Raw genomic sequence first — 19,694 nt, forward strand, 5'->3', positions numbered from 1 at the left:
CCATCGCGGAAAAGGAACTGCTGGCCATCCGTGATGCCTTCTTGGAGTGGAGACATTAGCTGTTGGGGGCCACACATCAAGTCACTGTGTACACGGATCATAGAAATCTTCAATTCCTCCGAGCAGCGAAACATCTAACCCCCCGACAGTTAAGGTGGATGTTGTTCTTTGAAGAATATCGGTTCATAGTAACCTTCAGACCCGGCGCACAAAACAGGAAAGCGGATGCACTAACGAGGCAGGAAAATCCTATCCTGCATACCTCTACACCAGTGCGGGCCATTATTGCACCCTCCAAGGTCATAGGAACAACCCAAACGTAGGACTTCCTAACAAAGGTGATAATCGGAAGCCAAACATGTGTGTGGAGAACCTGGCTAAGACACCACCCTGAGTGGAAGGTGAAACAAGGAATTCCAATGCGAGGTGTACAGGTTCTTGTTCCTACAAAGTCTTTACGCCGAACAGTGTTCTCATGGTGTCATGACATTCCATGCGCGGGACACATGGGTTTTATGAAGACACTTGAGAAAGTCTTGAGACAGTTTTGGTGGCCTTCGATTCGTCCAGATATACAGCAATGGGTTGCCTCATGCACAAAGTGCGCTCAGATGAAGGCGGATCGTCAAAAACCACAAGGACTGCTTCAGCCATTGCCCACTCCGGAGCTTCCATGGGAAAGGTTTTCCGTTGATTTTATAGTGGGCCTACCCAAAGACCAGGGGAAAACTGCTAGTGTGGTGGTAGTCGATTACGTAACCAAGATGGGGCACTTCATCGCGTGTGCTCAGGTCCCATCAGCGGGCCAGTTGGCACACCTACTTCTGGTGAATGTGGTAAGGCTACACGGGCTCCAGAGAGACATAGTGTCTGATCGAGGAGCACAATTCACAGCTAGATTTTGGAAGGCTTGGTGTTCTGAACTGCAAATTCAGTCCTCTTTGTCCACCAGTTTCCACCCTCAAACCTATGGACAAACGGAGAGGCTGAACCAAACACTGAAACAGTATCTTCGGTGTTATGTGCAGGAAAACACAGACTCGTGGGTGGATTGGCTCTGGGTGGCGGAAATAGCCTACAACAACTCCCAACACTCCTCCACGTTACATTCCCCTTTTCAGAGCACTTATGGTTTTCACCCTCGCTTCACTCCAATATTATCACCTAATGCTGGCACCAAGGTGCCTGAAGTCAGGGAGAGGTTGTTACGTGTTCGCCAGGTACTCCTGGCCACACGGAAAAACCTGACCAAAGCCAAAGCTCGCTACAAACACCAAGCTGACAAACACCGTAGGCCTGGCCCTGTGTATAGGAAGGGGGACTTGGTTTGGTTGTCCACCAAAAACATCACGTTTAAGAAACATAGAGTGTTCAATCCCCGATTTATAGGGCCATACAGGGTGGTAGGGCATGTGAACCCAGTGACGGTTCGGTTACGTTTGCCTGCTCACTTTAAGATACACCCTGTGTTTCATGTCTCTCTCCTGAAGCCCTCTCGTTGTCCTGTGCGTCGTACCCCTGTGCCTGTCTGGGTTCAACAGGATCGGGAGTTCGAGGTGCATAGGGTGCTTGATTCCAAGTGGGTGAGGGGTCGCCTGCATTACTTACTGTCCTGGAAGGGATATGGCCCGGAGGAGAACTCTTGGGAGCTCCTAAATTGGTGGCCAGGTTCCATCGTTTGTGTCCGGACCGTCCTGTGGCCGGTTCCGTCCCTTTGTGAAGGGGGATGTACTGTCATATTCCGCCAGGCAAGGGGGGAAAACGGATTCCGTTTTTTTCGCCATACAGCCTCATTGAAAACTACAACTCCCGTCATGCTCGTGGGAGCGTCGCAAGGGGCGCACAGGATGTGCGCAACGAGTCCTCAAAGGGAACGGAGAAGATGAAGCCGGCGCCGATAATTCCGAGGTTCCTGGCGAGCAGTTGGTGTGTAGCGGTTTGATGCGGTAAGGAAGCGGATTCTTCACTCTGTTGGGATTCAGTGTTTTTGGTTTCGAATATCCTTTGGAATCCCGCTCTTGAAACCACCGCATAACGCACTTTGATATTTCCCTTCGGCTGGAGGGAAAGAGCACGGCTGGGTGTGTGAGCAAACGCCCTGTACCCGTGTACTGTGACTTTGGGTTCGAGGTGGTGAGCGTGCACTGGAACAGTACGCGAACTCGGATCACAGCTGGGTGTGAGATTAACACCCGGCACCTTTGTACTATTGACTTTGAATTTGTGGTGGTTGGCGTGCTTCAAAATAGTACGCGAATGTGAAGCATAGCAAACTCGGACATCTCGGATAAGGGCAAGGAATACAAGGACGCTTGTATATCATCCAGCAAAGATTTGTTATCAACAGTACCCTGCCTTAAATACAAAACAGGATTTATAAAGTGTTCTTCCAAGAGTGCGAAGAAACAACTTTTTCGAGCACAATACTATTCCCCCCCACAGTTGTGCAAACGTTAGCAAACTAACGAGGGGATGAACCTGGTTTTGGTGTGCTTTATAACACCAGGTTAATTACAATCACCTTTTCAGTTGTTTCTTATCCTTATGTCATTTACCTTTACATGTACCTTATGTCATATGTTTTGCACAGGTAGCAGACTCCAAGCGGGGCATAATCAAAGAGAACTACTCCCCCTATGAGGAAAGTACTTCGTGCACATTAGGTATGTGTGTCTGTTAGACCTGGGTGAGAACTGTCTCTTTGAGGAAGGGTTTTGTTCTACAACGTGTTTGTGCTTTGTCTCCTTATTAGATGGGTGGAGTGCCTGTTACCTCAGCCTTGAGAGTCTACTACTGATTTACGCATATGTTTCTTTCTTTACAGGTATGATCGGGAATCTGAGGGTATTGCCTGGGTGGTAAAGAGTGTGAAAGAGCGGGGAACTGGAAGGTCCAGAGAAAGGGGGGGTTGTTGTTTCATCTAGTTGTTCTTTGTCGTTTCAGGTCTCCCTCCCAGCTGTTCCCTTCCTTTCCCTCCCCGGGTGGACACCCTTAGTGGTCTGTACATTAACCTTCAGACATTAAGGCGGTTCAGAAGGGGAGGTTATAGGCCTAGCAACACAGCCCCGAAGAGGTCGGAAGGCAGAGCCTGACAGGTGGTATATCATGGGAGGGGATTTGTCTCTGTTGTTTGTTTGCAGTTTCTTTAACCAAAAATGATAAAAGGAAACCTCAGATTATTGCTGCTTGTTCATATGTTGCTTCCGTTCTGGCATTATAATGTACATTCCGGCGGGTTATTCCAGCTTTACATCGCGGCCGGCCCTGCTGGGTTGTAGGCGACATGCTCTGTCATAAAATGTTTTACTGCCTGACCATCTAACTGTTACCGTTATCCTCCCGTTAGTTGCTGCCGGCCTGTCGTAGCAGGTTGTAGGCGTGAAGCTGTGTATTATCCTTCTATTGCCATCAAAAAAGGTTTTAAAAAAAAAAAAAAAAAACACTTGGTCTTTCAATTCCGGAGGAACCAAAAGTTGGGGTTTCTCATCTGCTTTGCTAACACGATAAAGTAAACCCTTTTTGTTTAACGAATCCTGGGTAAATGAGAGTAGGGGAATCTTGCATCTTCTTGGAACTTTGACAAGCGATCTGTAAAGTCTTATAATTCAGTTGAGACACCCTAAATCTTTTGTCTGGCCATAAAAAGAGTGTCTTGGGCTGGGGCTACAACTTCAGTGTTCTATAGGCTAGGTCTTTCCCAGGGTAAATTGCTCTTGTTTCAAAGGTTTAACAGTAAGTTTCACAGTAAGTCGAGGAACTAGGAGTTGTCGGTACCCAGAAGAATTTGTTCTGGAAGAGAGGTAAGTACCTCGACTTCAAAGGTACACTCCTGTACTCTTGTGGTAGTTAGGGATAAAAACTAGCTGCAGGGTATGTTTTCTGTTTTGGCCTCCCCATGCACACACTGTATTCCCCACATACTTATTCGGGTAGACCAAACTTCCTTTAACTTCTGACTGTCGGCAACCAGAGTTTAGTAGGGCAATAACACGATTACTATTAATCAATGACCTCACCAAAAATATTGGTCCTGTCTGCTGAGCATAAAGAATTGATCGAAGGGCATAGCTGATGTCTCCCCTCTCCATCCTCTTTTTTACAGAATCTGGCGATAAGCCCCCACTCGTAACATTGAGGACCAGGGTTTACTACTGATGCAGGTCTGGGGACCTTGATCCTTGCCAGCTCTTGGAAGGTTTTATAGTGTTTTCTCTCAAACCTTACACTGAGGGTGGTAGGGGTTTGTTATATTTTTCAAAATCTGCAGGGCCTCCGTAGGGCTGAGCCCGAGCAAACGTATTGGTGATCTCTATGGCTTGTTCCACTGTCAGCCCGGTGTGTTGCCTTAACCAGTTTTGGGTGCGGAAAGAGAGAGCTTCAAGATATTGTTCAAGATAAATGTTGTCCATAACCTCTTCTTCCTTGGATTCAATGGGCTTTAACCACCTGTCGGAACTGTCTTTCAATTTATAAAACAAGGTTTTTGGTGTATTGCCTGGTGCTCCACTTTCTCTGTGAAATTTGAGTGTATGGGTCTCTTCATCTACTCCCAATCGGTCCATAATAAAAGTTTTTACTTCAGCATACGTTGTAGTACTATCACTATTGGCGATCTAATATGCCGCTTGGGCCTCCCCTGTCAACAAAGGTGAGAGGTAGAAAGGCCAGTGGTCCACCGGCCATGTACTGGCCCTGGCAGTGCTTTCAAATTGAGAAAGAGCGCCACCGGATCATCACCCGAGACATATTTCTGTAAAGGGATTATAGCACTGGGCAAGTCTGGTCCCCTTCTTTGACCCAGCCCTGCAACTATCTGTGCCAGGGACTCTGACATCTTAGTCATGTTCTCGCCTTCAGAGAGGATGGCATTTGTAAATACTGTTCAGTCAACCTCTGCTTGACTCATGTGCTTCTCGAGGACCCATTCCAGCTTGCTTTGGCCTCTTTGATTTGGAGTATAAAGTTTTCCATCTTGTATCAGACTGCCCTATGTCCGCATTCTCCACCACTTGTCATATGGGTCCACGTACAGGTTCAGAATAGATCAGAGGGCGTGCTGTGCAAAATATTTACTTTTATTGTTTCAAGGCTTTACTACAACTGAAACACGTTATTTCAAATAATGGGAGTCTTCTTTTTCTTTTCCCAGGTCTGGTGCCAGGAGTCTTCTCACCGGTATCCTTGAGGCAAAGGAAGACAAGTAAGTTATCTGTTAACTTTACTGCTTTTAAACCTCCACAGTTCTCCACCATAAATGTATGGACATACGTAGAGGGGAATTCGTGTTCGCGAATAGATTCATGCTTTAAGATAAAATACAGAGTGACAGCCCTATTTATTTATTTATTTATTTATTTATTTACTTGAGTTTTATATAGCGCTGGCTAGACCCAGAGGGGCAACATCCTTTACAACGCAACTTTTACCACACAGTGCCTTTACGACGCAACTTTTACAACGCAAACCATTACAACGCATTGCGCTGGGGGGCGCTCTAGGATAGGGAATAGGTTTAATTTACTATCCAACACCTTCCCTACTATCCACGGGGACTGGAGTTGGAATAGTAAATTAAACTATTCACTATCCAGCGCCCTAAAGCACTATGCGTTGTAAAGGCATGTGTTGTAAAAACAGCGTTGTAAAGGCATGCGATGTAATGTCATACATCCGACCCAGAGGTATCAGAGCGCTTTACATGAGAAAAGTTACATCAGTTACAAAAAAACATTGTTACAAAAATACATGTTACAAGTTACATCTGTTGATTAGTGGTGCGTAGAAAGGTGAGGGGGTAAAGTAAAAGGGTAACAGGGAGGGGATACGGTGGAGAGACAAAGGAAAGCCTGCCCAATGTCCGTCTGGGTAGGTGACGGCCGAGGGAGAAGTCCGCAGCCCATCTCCTCAATAGCTAACAAGGTAGCTCCACTGGGCATTGGTCAAACAGCTAGGTCTCCATAGTGCAATGGAGGTGATGGGCCGTTCCATCAGTGGACTAGCTGTGAGGTGTCCCCAGGCACCAAAGTTCCTCTGCCTTCTTGATGCACCCCCTGGTTCCCTAGATTCCTGAAGCGGATGGCGATGATCAGTGTTGCCATATTGGGCTATTTCCCACAAATATGGGTGATATTTTTCCTATTTGGAAAGGAAATAACTCTCCAGGCGGGGGGGCGGGGGTAGAAACTTGGGCTTACTTGGCCCTGGGTGGCAAAATCTTGAAATGGGACGGAGCCACCAATCAAAATACTGCAGGCCTCTTGGATTCAGCAGAGCAGGGCCATCAATCTTTCATAGCGCGAAAGCGCCACCTATGACAGCCCTGCTAAATACTTCTGGCCTGCCCCCAGAGTGACTGGACTAATGTGGTCTCCAGGGGCTGGATTCATTTGTATGGATCTCCTCGTAGTGTGGGCGGCAGGTCTTGGTTGTCTCAGCATGCTGCTGAGGGGAGAGCATGTGTGTGTCGCCAAATTTATAGAGGATTAATGGCAGGTGAGATAACTTGTGGTTCCATAAAATAAGAGCTTTAAGTGGGCCAGCAGTTCCAAAAGCAGCTGCTGAGACTGGTCCCTATCAGGCTCCAGTTTTGCCCTCACCCTCTGGAAGAAAAAGAAATCTTAACTATGCAGCAGTACCACCCTTCACTGCCTTTGATGCCATTTCAAAGAAACTGGTTATAGGTCTTTCACAGTCTCATCATTTCGTAATTGAAGAATTTTCAATATTTTATACAACGAAGCCATAGTTGTTCCTTATTTAGCTTATGCAACTAACAACCATTGGCAAAACCAACAGTCGTGGCTTGTTGTAGGTGTAATGTTACTTGTTCTATTATATATCTGGATTCAGTGACAGAGGCAGCAAATTACCAGTTATGCCCCACACTATGCAAAGGACAGATTTTGTTAGCTGACATGTTTTAAGCCACGCCCTAACTACATCAGCCACGTCCTTTTAAGAAACACACCCCCCCCCCCGCCCAGTTTTTTCATCCCTGCATAAAATCCAATGCATTCATTTTGGCATGGGGAAAATTACTGGCTTTTGGTAATTTTGAAAATGTTTCTACCAACTGGGACCAGAGCTTCCAAGTTTTCATACTGATTATTTATGTATGAAATGTACATGTTTGCAGAATGCCTATGTGTGACACTTGTATGACTTCTGTGTGACACCTGGATTGACCCTTCACTGAAAGTTTAATTATTAGCTTGAACCAGTTAAACTGCCAAAGCAGTGCAACATACTGTCCTCTGCATTGACTTACTCCACGCAGTACCAGCAGCATGCCAGTGAGTACATACTGACATTGACATGGTTGATTGCTCCAAAGCTATCCTTTACTATTTCCAATTGTGAGAATGTCACCCAGGAAAGAACGTTTCTTTGCACTCTCATACCTTGAGCCTTGCATTCATAATAGAATCAAAAACACTACTGGAACCAAAATAAAAATGTAAAGCCTGGACTGGGCTCAGTACTTATATAAAATCGGAAAACTTAAGAACTCTGTCCCTCAGTAATTGAGTGCAGTCTGTCTCTGCACCAGAAATTCGGTGCCATCATGACTGACCTGATGCCAACGCTGCTTTTAAACAGGAGTCCCTCACCCATCCTTCAGATCACCTCAGGACCCCTTCTTCCCAGGCATGCAAAGTCCACCATCTCTCCAGGCTTCTTCAGCACTGACTGCTTTAATCCAGGTTTATGTAGCATTCACCCATCGTACTGCAGACCTCCCTCCCTTTCCGTTCCAGCAGAAGGACTCTCTCTAGTGACAATAGGACCCTGCAGGGGTATTCCCTTCAAAACATGCCACTACAGGAGTGTTCTCTCCTCTCTCCATGATCTTGTAGCAGTACCTCCTTTCAGGCACCTTCAGGCTCAACTCACTGCCCCAATGTTCCTCCGTACTTCTGCAGTACCCTCAATCTTTTTTTTTTCATAACAGATTTTATTGGCATACAATCAATTACTGAAATCTTTATCATGTTTACATGATTATTTTGGGAATTCATACATGCATTGTCAATTCTGATGCTTATTACAAACATAACTTTCCAACAAAATAAATCCAATGCTATCATGTCCGGTTATAGCACGGAGACGGCACTACTGGAGGTTACAGAGACAATTAGGGAAAGCGTGGACAGAGGTGAGGTAGCCATGTTGGTGCTCCTCGATCTGTCCGCGGCTTTCGACACCGTCTCCCACTCCATACTGCTGGATAGGCTCCACAATGTAGGGATACGTCATATACCTTTAGCCTGGATAAAATCCTTTCTATCAGATAGAACGCAACAGGTATGGTGTCGACCCTACTTTTCTAAAGATAGAAAGCCCCTTGATTGTGGAGTCCCTCAGGGATTGGCTCTCAGCCCCCTTTTCTTTAATGTTTACCTTTCTCCTTTGGCTGAGGTTATAGATGCTCATGGAGTCAAAGTGGTCTCATATGCTGATGATGCACAGCTAATTTTTTCTTTTTGAGACCACTCTGACAATGGACTCCAGAATTTTAAAGCCTGTTTATCCAACATTGTATCATGGATGACTCAAAATACCTTAAAGCTAAACACCGATAAGACTGAGTTGCTGTTCTTCAATCAAATAACGCCTCTGTCACCATCCATGTGGTGGCCGTCTGAGCTGAACCCTCCCCCTCCCCAGTGAAAGTGGCTCGAAACCTTGGCTTTCAAATTGACAACGAGCTATCGTATAAAACCCAGATTCATAAAGTAACTTCCGCTTGCTTTGGCAAGTTACATATGATAAAAAAGATTTCCCCTTACCTGCCTGCTGATGCACTGAAGACTGTAGTGCACGCCCTTATTACCTCACACTTAGACTACTCCAATAGCCTATATACGGGTTCCCCTGCTTATCTCCTTCAACGGTTGCAGATTGTTCAGAATGCTGCGGCCAGGCTGATTTGCAAAATCCCCTTACCGCCACTCTATTTCCCCTCACCTAAAAAACTTGCACTGGCTCCCGATATCCTCTCGCATCCAGTTCAAGGCCCTGGCTCTCACCTTCAGGGCTTTGAATGGCAAAGGTCCAGGGTCCCTCAGCCGTAGGCTGAAGTTAGTCCACTCTTCTTAGATCAAACCATCTCAGTCTCCTGCTCCCCCCTCGCTTTCTTCGGGCCAGAAAAGGAGGTAGAGCTTTTGCAGTGGTCACATCAAAACTATGGAACTCCCTTCCACTCAATCTTCGCTTGCTCGAATCAGAATCCCCGTTTAGAGGCAAATTGAAGACATGACTATTCTCCGGCTGCTAACTTCGAGGTTCTGTGCTGCTGCGGTGTACAGCGCCTGGGACACCCCCGTTGGGGATAGCCGTGCCCTCAATAAATTTTATTATAAAAAATAAATATCATATGAGTCAGTTGTATATGTAATAGATAGATATAAGTCATAAATATACTTGTTATTCTTTCAAGGCATTTATCTTTTCTGTGCTTCACAAGACCTAATTTCAGAGTCTATTCTATCTGTTGCTGTCTCCAGGCCCGATTATGGAAAACAGGGTTAAACCCACTACTGTCAATAGGACCTGGGTAGATATCAGTATGAAGGAAAAGGGGTCCAAGACAAAGGACGAATTACTACGAATTGATACCTTAGTACACAATTAATTCTGGGAGCAAAGCTAGTCGATACAAAAGAGTTTTATTCAGATTTGCATCATTCCCTGTTCATGGGATAAAGTTCATCATTCATTTCATTATGTACATGACAAATCAATAATAAACATAAGTGCCCACACTCCAGCCCCGGCAGGACCAACCCGCAGTAATCCGCCCATCTCTGCCAAATTTTAGGATGTTTCTTTGGGCATCCACGCGACCGGAATCTCTAAACCCATGCAAAAATCCATTCCATTTCTCCAGGCCCTAATAGTAGGAGGTGTATCTAGTTTCATGTTCTGGCGAAATCCCGTTTGGCAATGGTAAGGCCCAACCAGAGGAGATGTTGCTTATATTTATTGCTGCCTATTTTGTCTGTTATCTGTAGCAGTGTCAGTCTGGGGGATCTATGTAGTTCCCATTCGAGTAACTCGGTCAGGCATGACAGCACCCCGATCCAAGTCCTATCCAGCGCTGTGCACTCCCACATCGTATGTATGAAGGACCCTTCATCATTTTGACAGCGTAAGCATGTAGAAGATTCTATTAGGCCTACTCTCCATAATCTATGGTGTGTATAGTAAACCCTATGTAGGTACTTAAATTGAATAAGTCATAATCAAGAGGATATGGCCGCTCCGCGAAGGGACTCGAGGGCTTCAGTACAATCATCGGAATCCGGAGGGCCGATATCTGTTTGCCAGGCATCTTTAAGTTTCTCAAGAGTAGTGGTGCTATAAGTGAGGAGAGATTGATGTATTTTGATGTATTTTGGATATCTTATGCTCGCTCAAATCCCACATGAGGAGTTTAGCCTCTTATGGGTTAAATTCTGGAAATGATTCGACTTTATCAATGTGGGGTGTAATAGTGTGATAAAACTGCAAGTATTTGTAGAACTGGGAGTTGTGTAGGGAGAATTCGTCCTTAAGAGCCTGGAATGATTTGAAGACAGTACCCTGAATGACATTGCCAATGGTCGAGATGCCTATGTAATCCCATTCACGAAACACTTGGAGCCCTGTCAAGTGGGATAATAACTGGTTATGCCAGAGGGGCGTTTCACGGGTAATGCGACCCCACCACCCCACTCGATAAAGGGATTGTCGCCAAGAAAGAATATCTACTTTGGTGGCGAGTATAAATAGGTAGTGATTTGAATTACTGTATAGATGGGAGTTAAGAGTCGGGTCATCTAATATCCATTATTCTGTTGTGTATGCTAGGTCATCACTAGGTCCATAACGCCAATCATTAATCACCTGAAGCTGTGAGGCTGTGTAATAGCACAGCATATCTGCGGACGTGATACCAACACAGTACATAGATTGAAAACATGTACGGAGCAGCAATTGGAATGCACCACCCCCCTATAGGAATAGCCCCAATATGGCATTAATGTGCCTAAACCCGGAAGGCTGGATTGGAAATGGGTGGTTCTGTAGATGATAGAGCAGCTGTGGCAGGGAGACCATTTTGAAGATAGCAGATCTTCCATTTAAAGATGGGGGCAGCCCTGTCCAGAGCTTGATGCTGGATCACACTTTTCCAGTAACAGTGCCCAGGGTCCTGTCCCATGAGAGCTGAGGAGACTCAGACAAGAACACACCCAGATATAGTTGTCTATCCTTTGCCAGTTGAAGGTTCTCAGCTCACTTGCCCTGTCCCAGGGTACCCCTCAGTGGACTTATTGTTGACTTTTGAAAGGTTCAGGTACAAGCCTGACGTCTCGCCAAAGATCCATATAATCTACAGTATTCCGGGCCCTGTTTTGTTTGGGTCTGTGAGGAAGAAAAGCAAATCCTCTGCACATAGTGCTATGTGATCAGACAGGACTATTGTCAAGTCAAGTTCCTGAATTAGCACGTCTTTCCAGACCCATGTGGCCAGTGGCTCTATGGCCAGTGCAAAAAGGAGAGGTGATAGGGGGCATCCCTGCTGCGTTCCCTGTCCCACTGGAAAAGGGGTTGAAGTGCAATTGGCGACTCGGATTGTAGCGATCAGATCGGTGTATAGGAGTTATATATATTTGATAAACTGTAGGCGGAAGTTGTAGCGTGGTAGGAGTGTAAATAAATATGTCCAGCCAGGAGTAAAAGGCTTTGTCCATATTCGCTAGCAGTAATGCTGCTGGTCTATTTAACCGATCTACGGCTGCAATCGTATTTTGTGCTCACTGGATGTTATGATGGGTAGAGCGATGGGGCATAAAGCCGGCTTGATCTAGGTGGACAATATTGACATATACAGATGCAGCCTATTCGCCAGAATTTTAGCAAGTATTTTTGCTTCGGTGTTAAAGAGGGATATTGGACAGCATTAGGAGTTTTGTTCGGGTGGTCTGCCTGGTTTGGGGAAAACCACTATCTCTATCTGCCGCCAGTCAGATGGGAGTGTTGTCTTCTCTACCAATTCTTGGGTGGTATTGAGGAGATTAGGGCATAATTGAGATATAAATGCTTTGTAAAACTCGCTAGGGTAGCCATTGGGGCCGGGGGCTTTACCCGTCCTTAGCTCGGACATGACTGCTGCGACCTCCTCCAGTGCAATGGGTGCATCTAGGGAGCCTTGCACATCCCTTGGGACAGTAAGCGGTGGGATATCATCTAGTAAATTCAGTGAGACATGTATCACCTCTCTAGGTCAATATAGCTCACTGTAGAATTGCGCAAAGCTGCTAGCGATGTCGGTCGTGTGTGTGATGGTCATTCCCTGTACATCCGGGATAGGGGGAAATGTCATGGTCTGTTTACATAATTGGTATAGCAATTTGCTAGACTGATCCCCCCACTGATATATTCGGCTTTGGATGCCAACCAAGCTTGTTTGGCTTCTTCCATTAATGCACTTTGATATTGTTGTTCGGCCAATCGTAGATTCCTACGCACTATAGAACATTCACGCTCGTGGCAGTGACTTTCTAGTGTCGTGATTGTGTTTCTAGTTGTAGAAGCTCCTGCATCCGGTGCTTCCGCTCCGCTGCAGTATAACTTAAGTCTACCCCTCATATAGTGGGCTTCAGGGCTTCTCAAAGTATCTCTGTTGATGAGACGGTATGCTGGTGATGGATAAAATTCTCCACTATGGCTTTATTTATATGGTCCCTCAACTTTCGGTTTTGCAGATACCATGGGGATAGCCCCCACTGGAATGGGCGTCTATGCGAACCGGTTGCGAGTGTTAGTGTAATTGGGGAATGATCAGATAAGCCGCGGGCAGGATTGTTGCTTCTGTTATTCTCTGAATATGACTCCTAGGTATGAATAGTCTAGTCGAGAAGATGTGTTGTGCACAGCTGAGTGATATGCAAAGCCCTTGTCATAGGGATGCCTCATCCTCCACGTATCTCCCCAACCCAGCATGTTCAAAATAGTTAGTAGTTTGGACTCCTTGGAATTCTCTCTGGCCCCGGGGGTCGCCCCCTGTTGGTATGGACATGCATTATATCATTCCAATCCCCTCCCATGATTGCGAGACACCTGAAACAATCTATGAATGTTTGAGATAAGGGGGGGCATATATGCTACCCATAACTATGTGTTCGCCATTGATAGATCCATGGACAATAATATATCTCCTGTGTGTGTCAGTCCATTGGGTGTTGTGTATGAATGGAACTCAACTGTGTATTATTATTGTTACTCACCTAGAGCCTCGAGTGAACCCTGCGTGGTACATTCGATCATAGCCAAAGCGGGCTAGACGCGGTATCTTAGTGCCCATGAAATGCATCTCTTACAGCAGCACTATGTCAGCTCTAGATCGCTTTGCAAGGTGAAGTATTGCGCCCGCTTGACTTTATCAAGTATGCTTCTAACATTCCAGCTCATGATGCATAGCTGTCCCTGTGGGGTCTCAACTGCTGGCAACGACAATGACATGCAATGGATGGTATGTTATGTAGAATTTCACAGTAGAAAAACTATATAGTATTACACTGTCTAGGCATTGGATACAAAAAACATAACACAATACTCCCCCCTAACCTAACCCAACCCCACCCCACCACAATACCTCATAGAAGTTGAAGCATCTGTCGCAGATGAGACATCCTGATGGCCCCAATATGGGGCCGACGACGAGTTCCTCCAATGGATCCCCGAACACCCATAGGCCATAATGGCAACTTTACAAAAAGGCGGGTTGTGCCTAGGTGGTTCAGCCCATGAGTAGTTAACATGTGGCTGATTAACAATAACACAAATATCTTGATACATTGTCATTAGGTTTGAATGTATGTTCATTTTGGCTGTGCAGAGGCACTCCCGGCAGATGCTGCATCTCGATCGCCCTCTTGTGTCTTGGATCGCCACGTAGACCTGGACCGGTGCCGCTGTCTGTCCTTCTGCTGTCTTTGTCGGTGGTGTGGTTCACCAGAGGACGAGTCCGAATCATAACGAGGAGGAGTGGGGGGCTTGGGCTGAGTCACTCAGCTGTCCAGCTGAAGACAGCCTCCGGCATATCAAAGAAGAGAGTTTGTGAGTTGTATATGATGTGTAGTCCGGCAGGGAATTGAATTGAGTATTCGCTCTTTAGCTCTCGCAGCCATGCCTTGGCAGCCTGAAATGACTGGCGCTGTTGAATGACCGCTCTCGTATTGTCCGGGAAGATCATAATTCTCTGGGAGTCATAGAAGAGACGCCCCTTCAACCTGGCATGCTTAAGGATTGAGTCTCTGTTGTGGTAATTGAGGATGGAAGCTATCATGGGTTGTGGCAGTGCCCCAGGAGGTGAATGCTTCAACAGGGCTCTGTGTGCACGCTCTATGATGAAGCAGGGAGATAGAGCGTCCCCTGGCATTCACGAGGCTAACCACTCCAATAGGAATTTTTGGGAATCGTTACCTTCACTGTTCTCCAGTAACCCCACAAAGCGGAGGTTGTTTCTGTTGGCTCTTCCTTCCGCATCTTCTACATGTGTAGCGAGGCCCTTGATGATTTTCTCCATGAATGAGGCATTCGCCTGCAGTGCAGAAACCTCGTCTTCTACCCCCGAGACCCTCGTCTCTGCCTCCGTGATTCGTTCCACAGCCCCCCCTGAGATCTTGGCGTAGCAGCAATACTTCCGAGCCGACTAAGCCTATCTGGGCTTCCAGAGCCATTCTTGTCTGGGTAATTGCTGCCAGGAGCACAGAATTGCCCGGTGGGGCAACCAGGTCACCTTGTAGTTTTAACACCGGCCCCGGTGAATTTGTCCATGGTGCTTTGTTTGGAGTTCCCGCCGGTTGTTTTATCTTTTGTCATAATGAAAAGATATGTTGTCGTGGACTTCCACTGCATGCAGAGGTATCCCCAAACAAGAGGGAGAAGGGCACCAATGGCTGTTCAGTCCTGGCCAGTCCCACACAAGTCTACCGCAGCGAGCCGTGTCCTTATTCCCACTACTTAGCTTCGGTACTGTGCAGTGCCTAAGGCAGTAATGTGGAAGTCCCCCCACCCGGCAAGTACCATTTTATTTAGCGCTGGCTAGACCTGGAGGTATCAGAGCGCTTTACATGAGGAAAGTTACATCAGTTACAAAAAACTTTGTTACAAAAATACATGTTACAAGTTACATCTGTGGATTAGTGGTGCATAGAAAGGTGGGGGGGTAAAGTAAAAGAGTAACAGGGAGGGGATACGGCGGAGAGACAAAGGAAAGTCTGCCTAATGTCCGGCTGGGTAGGTGACGGCCGAGGGAGAAGTCCGCAGACCATCTCCTCAATAGCTAACAAGGTAGCTCCACTGGGCATTGGTCAAACAGCTAGGTCTCCACAGTGCAATGGAGGTGATGGGCCGTTCCATCGGTGGACTAGCTGTGATGGGTCTCCAGGCACCAATGTTCCCCTGCCTTCTTGTTGCACCCTCTGGTTCCCTATATTCCTTAAGCGTATTTTGCAGGTCAGAACGGAAAGCCCGAGCAGCTTAATCCCCAAACGTGTACTGCAACGGAGGAGATCGGGCACCATCTTGAGGTCAGGCACAGGGTCAGGCAGCTGTCTCTGGGGCCTACACATCTTCCGGCGAACCCCCCACTCTTAAGCCCCAACCCTTCTGCCAGGTTTATTTATGTGCCCGTTGGAGAGGTATATTTTTTACATCTGCTGTGGTAGGGGGCTACCAAAGTGCCAGGGGGGCAACAGCCGCTTACAGCACTCAGGGTACTCACATGGCCATCGGTGCTGTGTCCGCTATGTCTGGGGCTCAGTTCCACGATTCAACAACGTTTCACAGATTTTGTGCGCCCTCCTTACCCCTGGGGGATCTCCTTCAGCCCCAGATCTGCATCTCAGCAAAGTCCACCATTTTGCTGCAACTGGGGTGCCGTCTGCAATGTCTGGAATCGGACGTCGGCCCCTAGTCACTGCACAGCTTCAAAACACCAATATCTCCTCTCCTTAGAGGTGCAGCTTTCTTGCTTTTGCCCTCCTCCAGTCGAGGGATAGCTCCTGGGCCGGATGCTCCTGTAATGATGTAGGCATGCTCTAAGGATGACTCAGAGACCTTGCTGGAGTTATTCCTTCTTTATTGCTTATAACTATATCACAACCCAAAGAGCGCCGAGCCTCCGCTCCAGCGCCGCTATTCCCGCTGTGGTTTCGCGCTCTCCGCGCTCTGCCACGCCCCCAACACCCGCAGCCAATCCTGGCCGCCTGCACGTCACGTCCGCCGACGTGCCGTGCAACATCTAGACCGTCTCTACATATCTCCCTTTTTTCCACACAAACATTGCAACTTACAGTCCGTCGCTCAAATCATAGTCTCTGAACCTCGTGGGCCTCACCACAGCTCTACCACTCCGTGTCCGTCTTGCAGGGGTGGTGTTGTTCTCTTCTTCGCCTTTTCTGCCCCTGTCATCACCATTCTCCTCGACTCTTATCTCCTGCTCGCTGTTCCTTGCTTCTCCTTGTCTTTGCTCTCCTTCTCTCAATGTGATATCATTCTCCTGATGTTCTCGCTTCTCACTCTCACATTCTTCTGATTCTCCACCTGCCCTTTCACAGTCCCAAACAAGGATCTTATTACATCTGGCCATGCGGTCTTGTGACCATATGTTGCCGTCTCTCAACCTGGCCGCTCTTCCCTTAATTTCCTTCACCTGCAGGGGCTTGCTGTATTTGCTCTCTCCTTTTCTTTGCAGAGTGGGCAGCTTCACTCTCACCCATTCTCCTTCTTTAAGTTCTGTGTCTCGCACGTTCCTCCGGGCATTATAATGTCTTGTGTATACTGCCTTGGCCTTCTCAATGTTAGCCCGCACCACAGCAGGGGACCATTCACTTACTACCGTCTTTTCCTTCCACACCCGGTTGTCCTGAGTGAATGGTTCTCGGCCGCGCAGCAGCTGGAAGGGGCTGTATCCTGTACTTGTGGGAGTGATCCTGTATGCCCATAACATGTGCCATATGTCCTTCTCCCAGTCTTTGTTGTCCGAGATGGCTGCTTGGATCGACCCCATCACCACCCTATTGAAGCGTTCTACTTGGCCGTTTCCTGCTGGGTGGTATATTGATGTATGCTTTGCCTGGATGCCGTTCCTTTCCAGGAAGTTGTCCCACTTTTCCGATCGGAACTGGGGCCCATTATCACTTAGGATAGACTTGGGTATGCCTTCCCTCACAAAAGTGTCTGCCAGGAATTTCACTATGGTATCCGTGTCCATAGCTTCCTCTATCTTGATCTCTGGCCATTTCGAGAACCTGTCAACAAGGACACACACGTACTTCTGGACCCCTTGGGTGTCTAGGACGGGGCCTAAGATGTCGACGGACAACTCTTCCCAGGGGTTCTTTGGTGTTTCGAATGCACCCAATGCTGGGCGCAGGGGTTTGAGTGTCTTGTCTGCGCCTTGGCACCTCACACATTCTCTTACATGTTGTTCCGCTCTTATGTCCATTCCCGGCCACCAATAGTTCTGCTTGGACCTCAGTTTGAGCTTTCCTATGCCCAGGTGCCCTTCGTGCAACATATCCAGCAGTCGGGGTATGATGTTCGTTGGAGGGACGACTTTCTCTCCTCTATATACAAATGTTCCTTGATTGTCCAGGGAGAGTTCCTCCCTCACTTCAAAGTAGGGGTTGAGTTCTTTCCGGACCCGTCTCTTATCCGGCCATCCTTGAGTGATGTAAGTTTTCACCTCTTCTAACGTCTGGTCCTCTGCATACGCCTGTGTCCATTCTTGAAGGCTGATAACCTTTTCATGATCCTCCATTAGTGCCATCCATTCTTCTGTGCATGACTTGTCTTCTTCACTCGGTTCCATGGCCGCCGCTCGGCTCAGGTAGTCTGCTACCTTGTTTTTGCTGCCTGGTATGTGTTCCACATCATACCTAAACTCTAGGAGCTTTAGCGACATCTTCGATATCCGGGGTGTTGCCTCTGCATGGCCACTCGATGTCAGCACTCTCAGTAGTGGTTTGTGGTCGGTCCGTAATTGAAATCTGGTGCCCCACAGGAATTGTCGAAAGCGCGTGGTGGCCCACACCACCGCCAGCATCTCCTTTTCTATCACACTGTATTTCCTTTCTGTCTCACTCAGTGTGCGCGAGGCGAAGCAGATCGTCTCCAACTGACCTTGCCCTCGGTCCTGCATGAGGACTGCACCCAGTCCCTTGTCGCTGGCGTCTGTTGTGAGGACGGTTTTGCCTTGAGGGTCGAACCCTTGAAGGGGTATGGCCCCTGCCACTTCCTTTTTGATGATCTCGAATTCCCTTTGTGTGTCCTCTGACCACTTGAATTCCGTGTTCTCTTTCGTTAGCTGTCTCATATGATGAGTCTTAGAGGCAAAGTGCTGCACAAATTTTCCGTAATACTCTGCCATCCCCTGGAATGACCTGACCTCTTCCTTGGTGGTGGGGGATGGTGCCTCGCAAATCGCTCTGACATTGTCTGCTTTGGGGGTTACGCCTTGCGCTCCTATCTCATGCCCCAGGTAGGTTACCGAGTCCATCCCTATTTTGCATTTGGACCATTCAGCCGTGGGTCCCTTCCCTTCTAGGATCTTCAAAACTTCTGCCAACTTCCTGTCGTGGTCTGGTATGTCTCTGCCCATCACCAGGATGTCATCTTGGAAGTATTGGACTTCCTTGATGTCCTTGAATAATTGGTGCATCATCTTCTGGAACACCGCCGCTGCAGAAGCTAAACCGAATGGCATCCTGCGGAATTGATAGCACCCAAACGGGGTGATGAAAGATGTTAGTTTGCGGCTGTCCGGATGCAGAGCTATTTGATGGTATGCAGAGGTCAAGTCTATGGTTGAGTACCACTTAATCCCCCTGGTGCTGGCCAGCATCTCCTCTATCCTGGGCAAGGGGAATCTTTCCACCACAATGTTTTTATTCAGTTCTCTCAGGTCAACGCACAACCGGACCCTTCCGTTGGGTTTCTTGACCACTACCAGGGGCGCCAGCCACTCGGCGCACGTGATGGGTTCTATGATCCCCTTGTTTTCCAGGTCTTGTAGTTCTGCTCTTACAGCGTCTCTCACTGCCAACGGGACATTCCTAGCCTTGTGGGCCACCGGGACAGCGTTCTCCTTCAGGATGATCTTGTGGGCGAATTTTTCCAGCTTCCCCACCGTGCCCCCAAATACCTTTGGATATTCGCTTTTCCATTTGTCCCGACTTGGCCCTGCCACCTGGTCCGTCAGAAGTATTTGCTCCTTGACACCCGGATCCAGCTTGATTCCTAGGTCGCCCTGATCCAGCCAACCCAAGACTGACGGCCCTCTCTCCGATACATAGAGTTTACAGTGTGCTGACCGGCCTCGAAATTCGAAGGTCAAGGGTCTGAATCCTGCCATGGGGATACGATCTCCGTTGTACGTGACCGGGCGGATGTCTAGCTTTTCTAGCTCTGGCCCGAGTCGTGGCGCAAATTTCTCCTCCCACACTGCTCTCTGGATGATGGTGAAGGGTGACCCTGTATCTGCCACCACGTTGATCTTGACACCGCCTATAGCCATCTCCAAAACCGGTTTCATCGTGCGTCTACCTTCTCTGTCTAGGACTTTGCCCTCCGTGCTTAGTACCTGATCCTCAATGTAGATCACCGTGACTTCTTCTGGCTCCGAATCACCGTCCGGATCGTCG

Source organism: Lissotriton helveticus, chromosome 2_1 (assembly GCF_964261635.1).
Source record: "Lissotriton helveticus chromosome 2_1, aLisHel1.1, whole genome shotgun sequence".
NCBI classification, from domain to species: domain Eukaryota; kingdom Metazoa; phylum Chordata; class Amphibia; order Caudata; family Salamandridae; genus Lissotriton; species Lissotriton helveticus.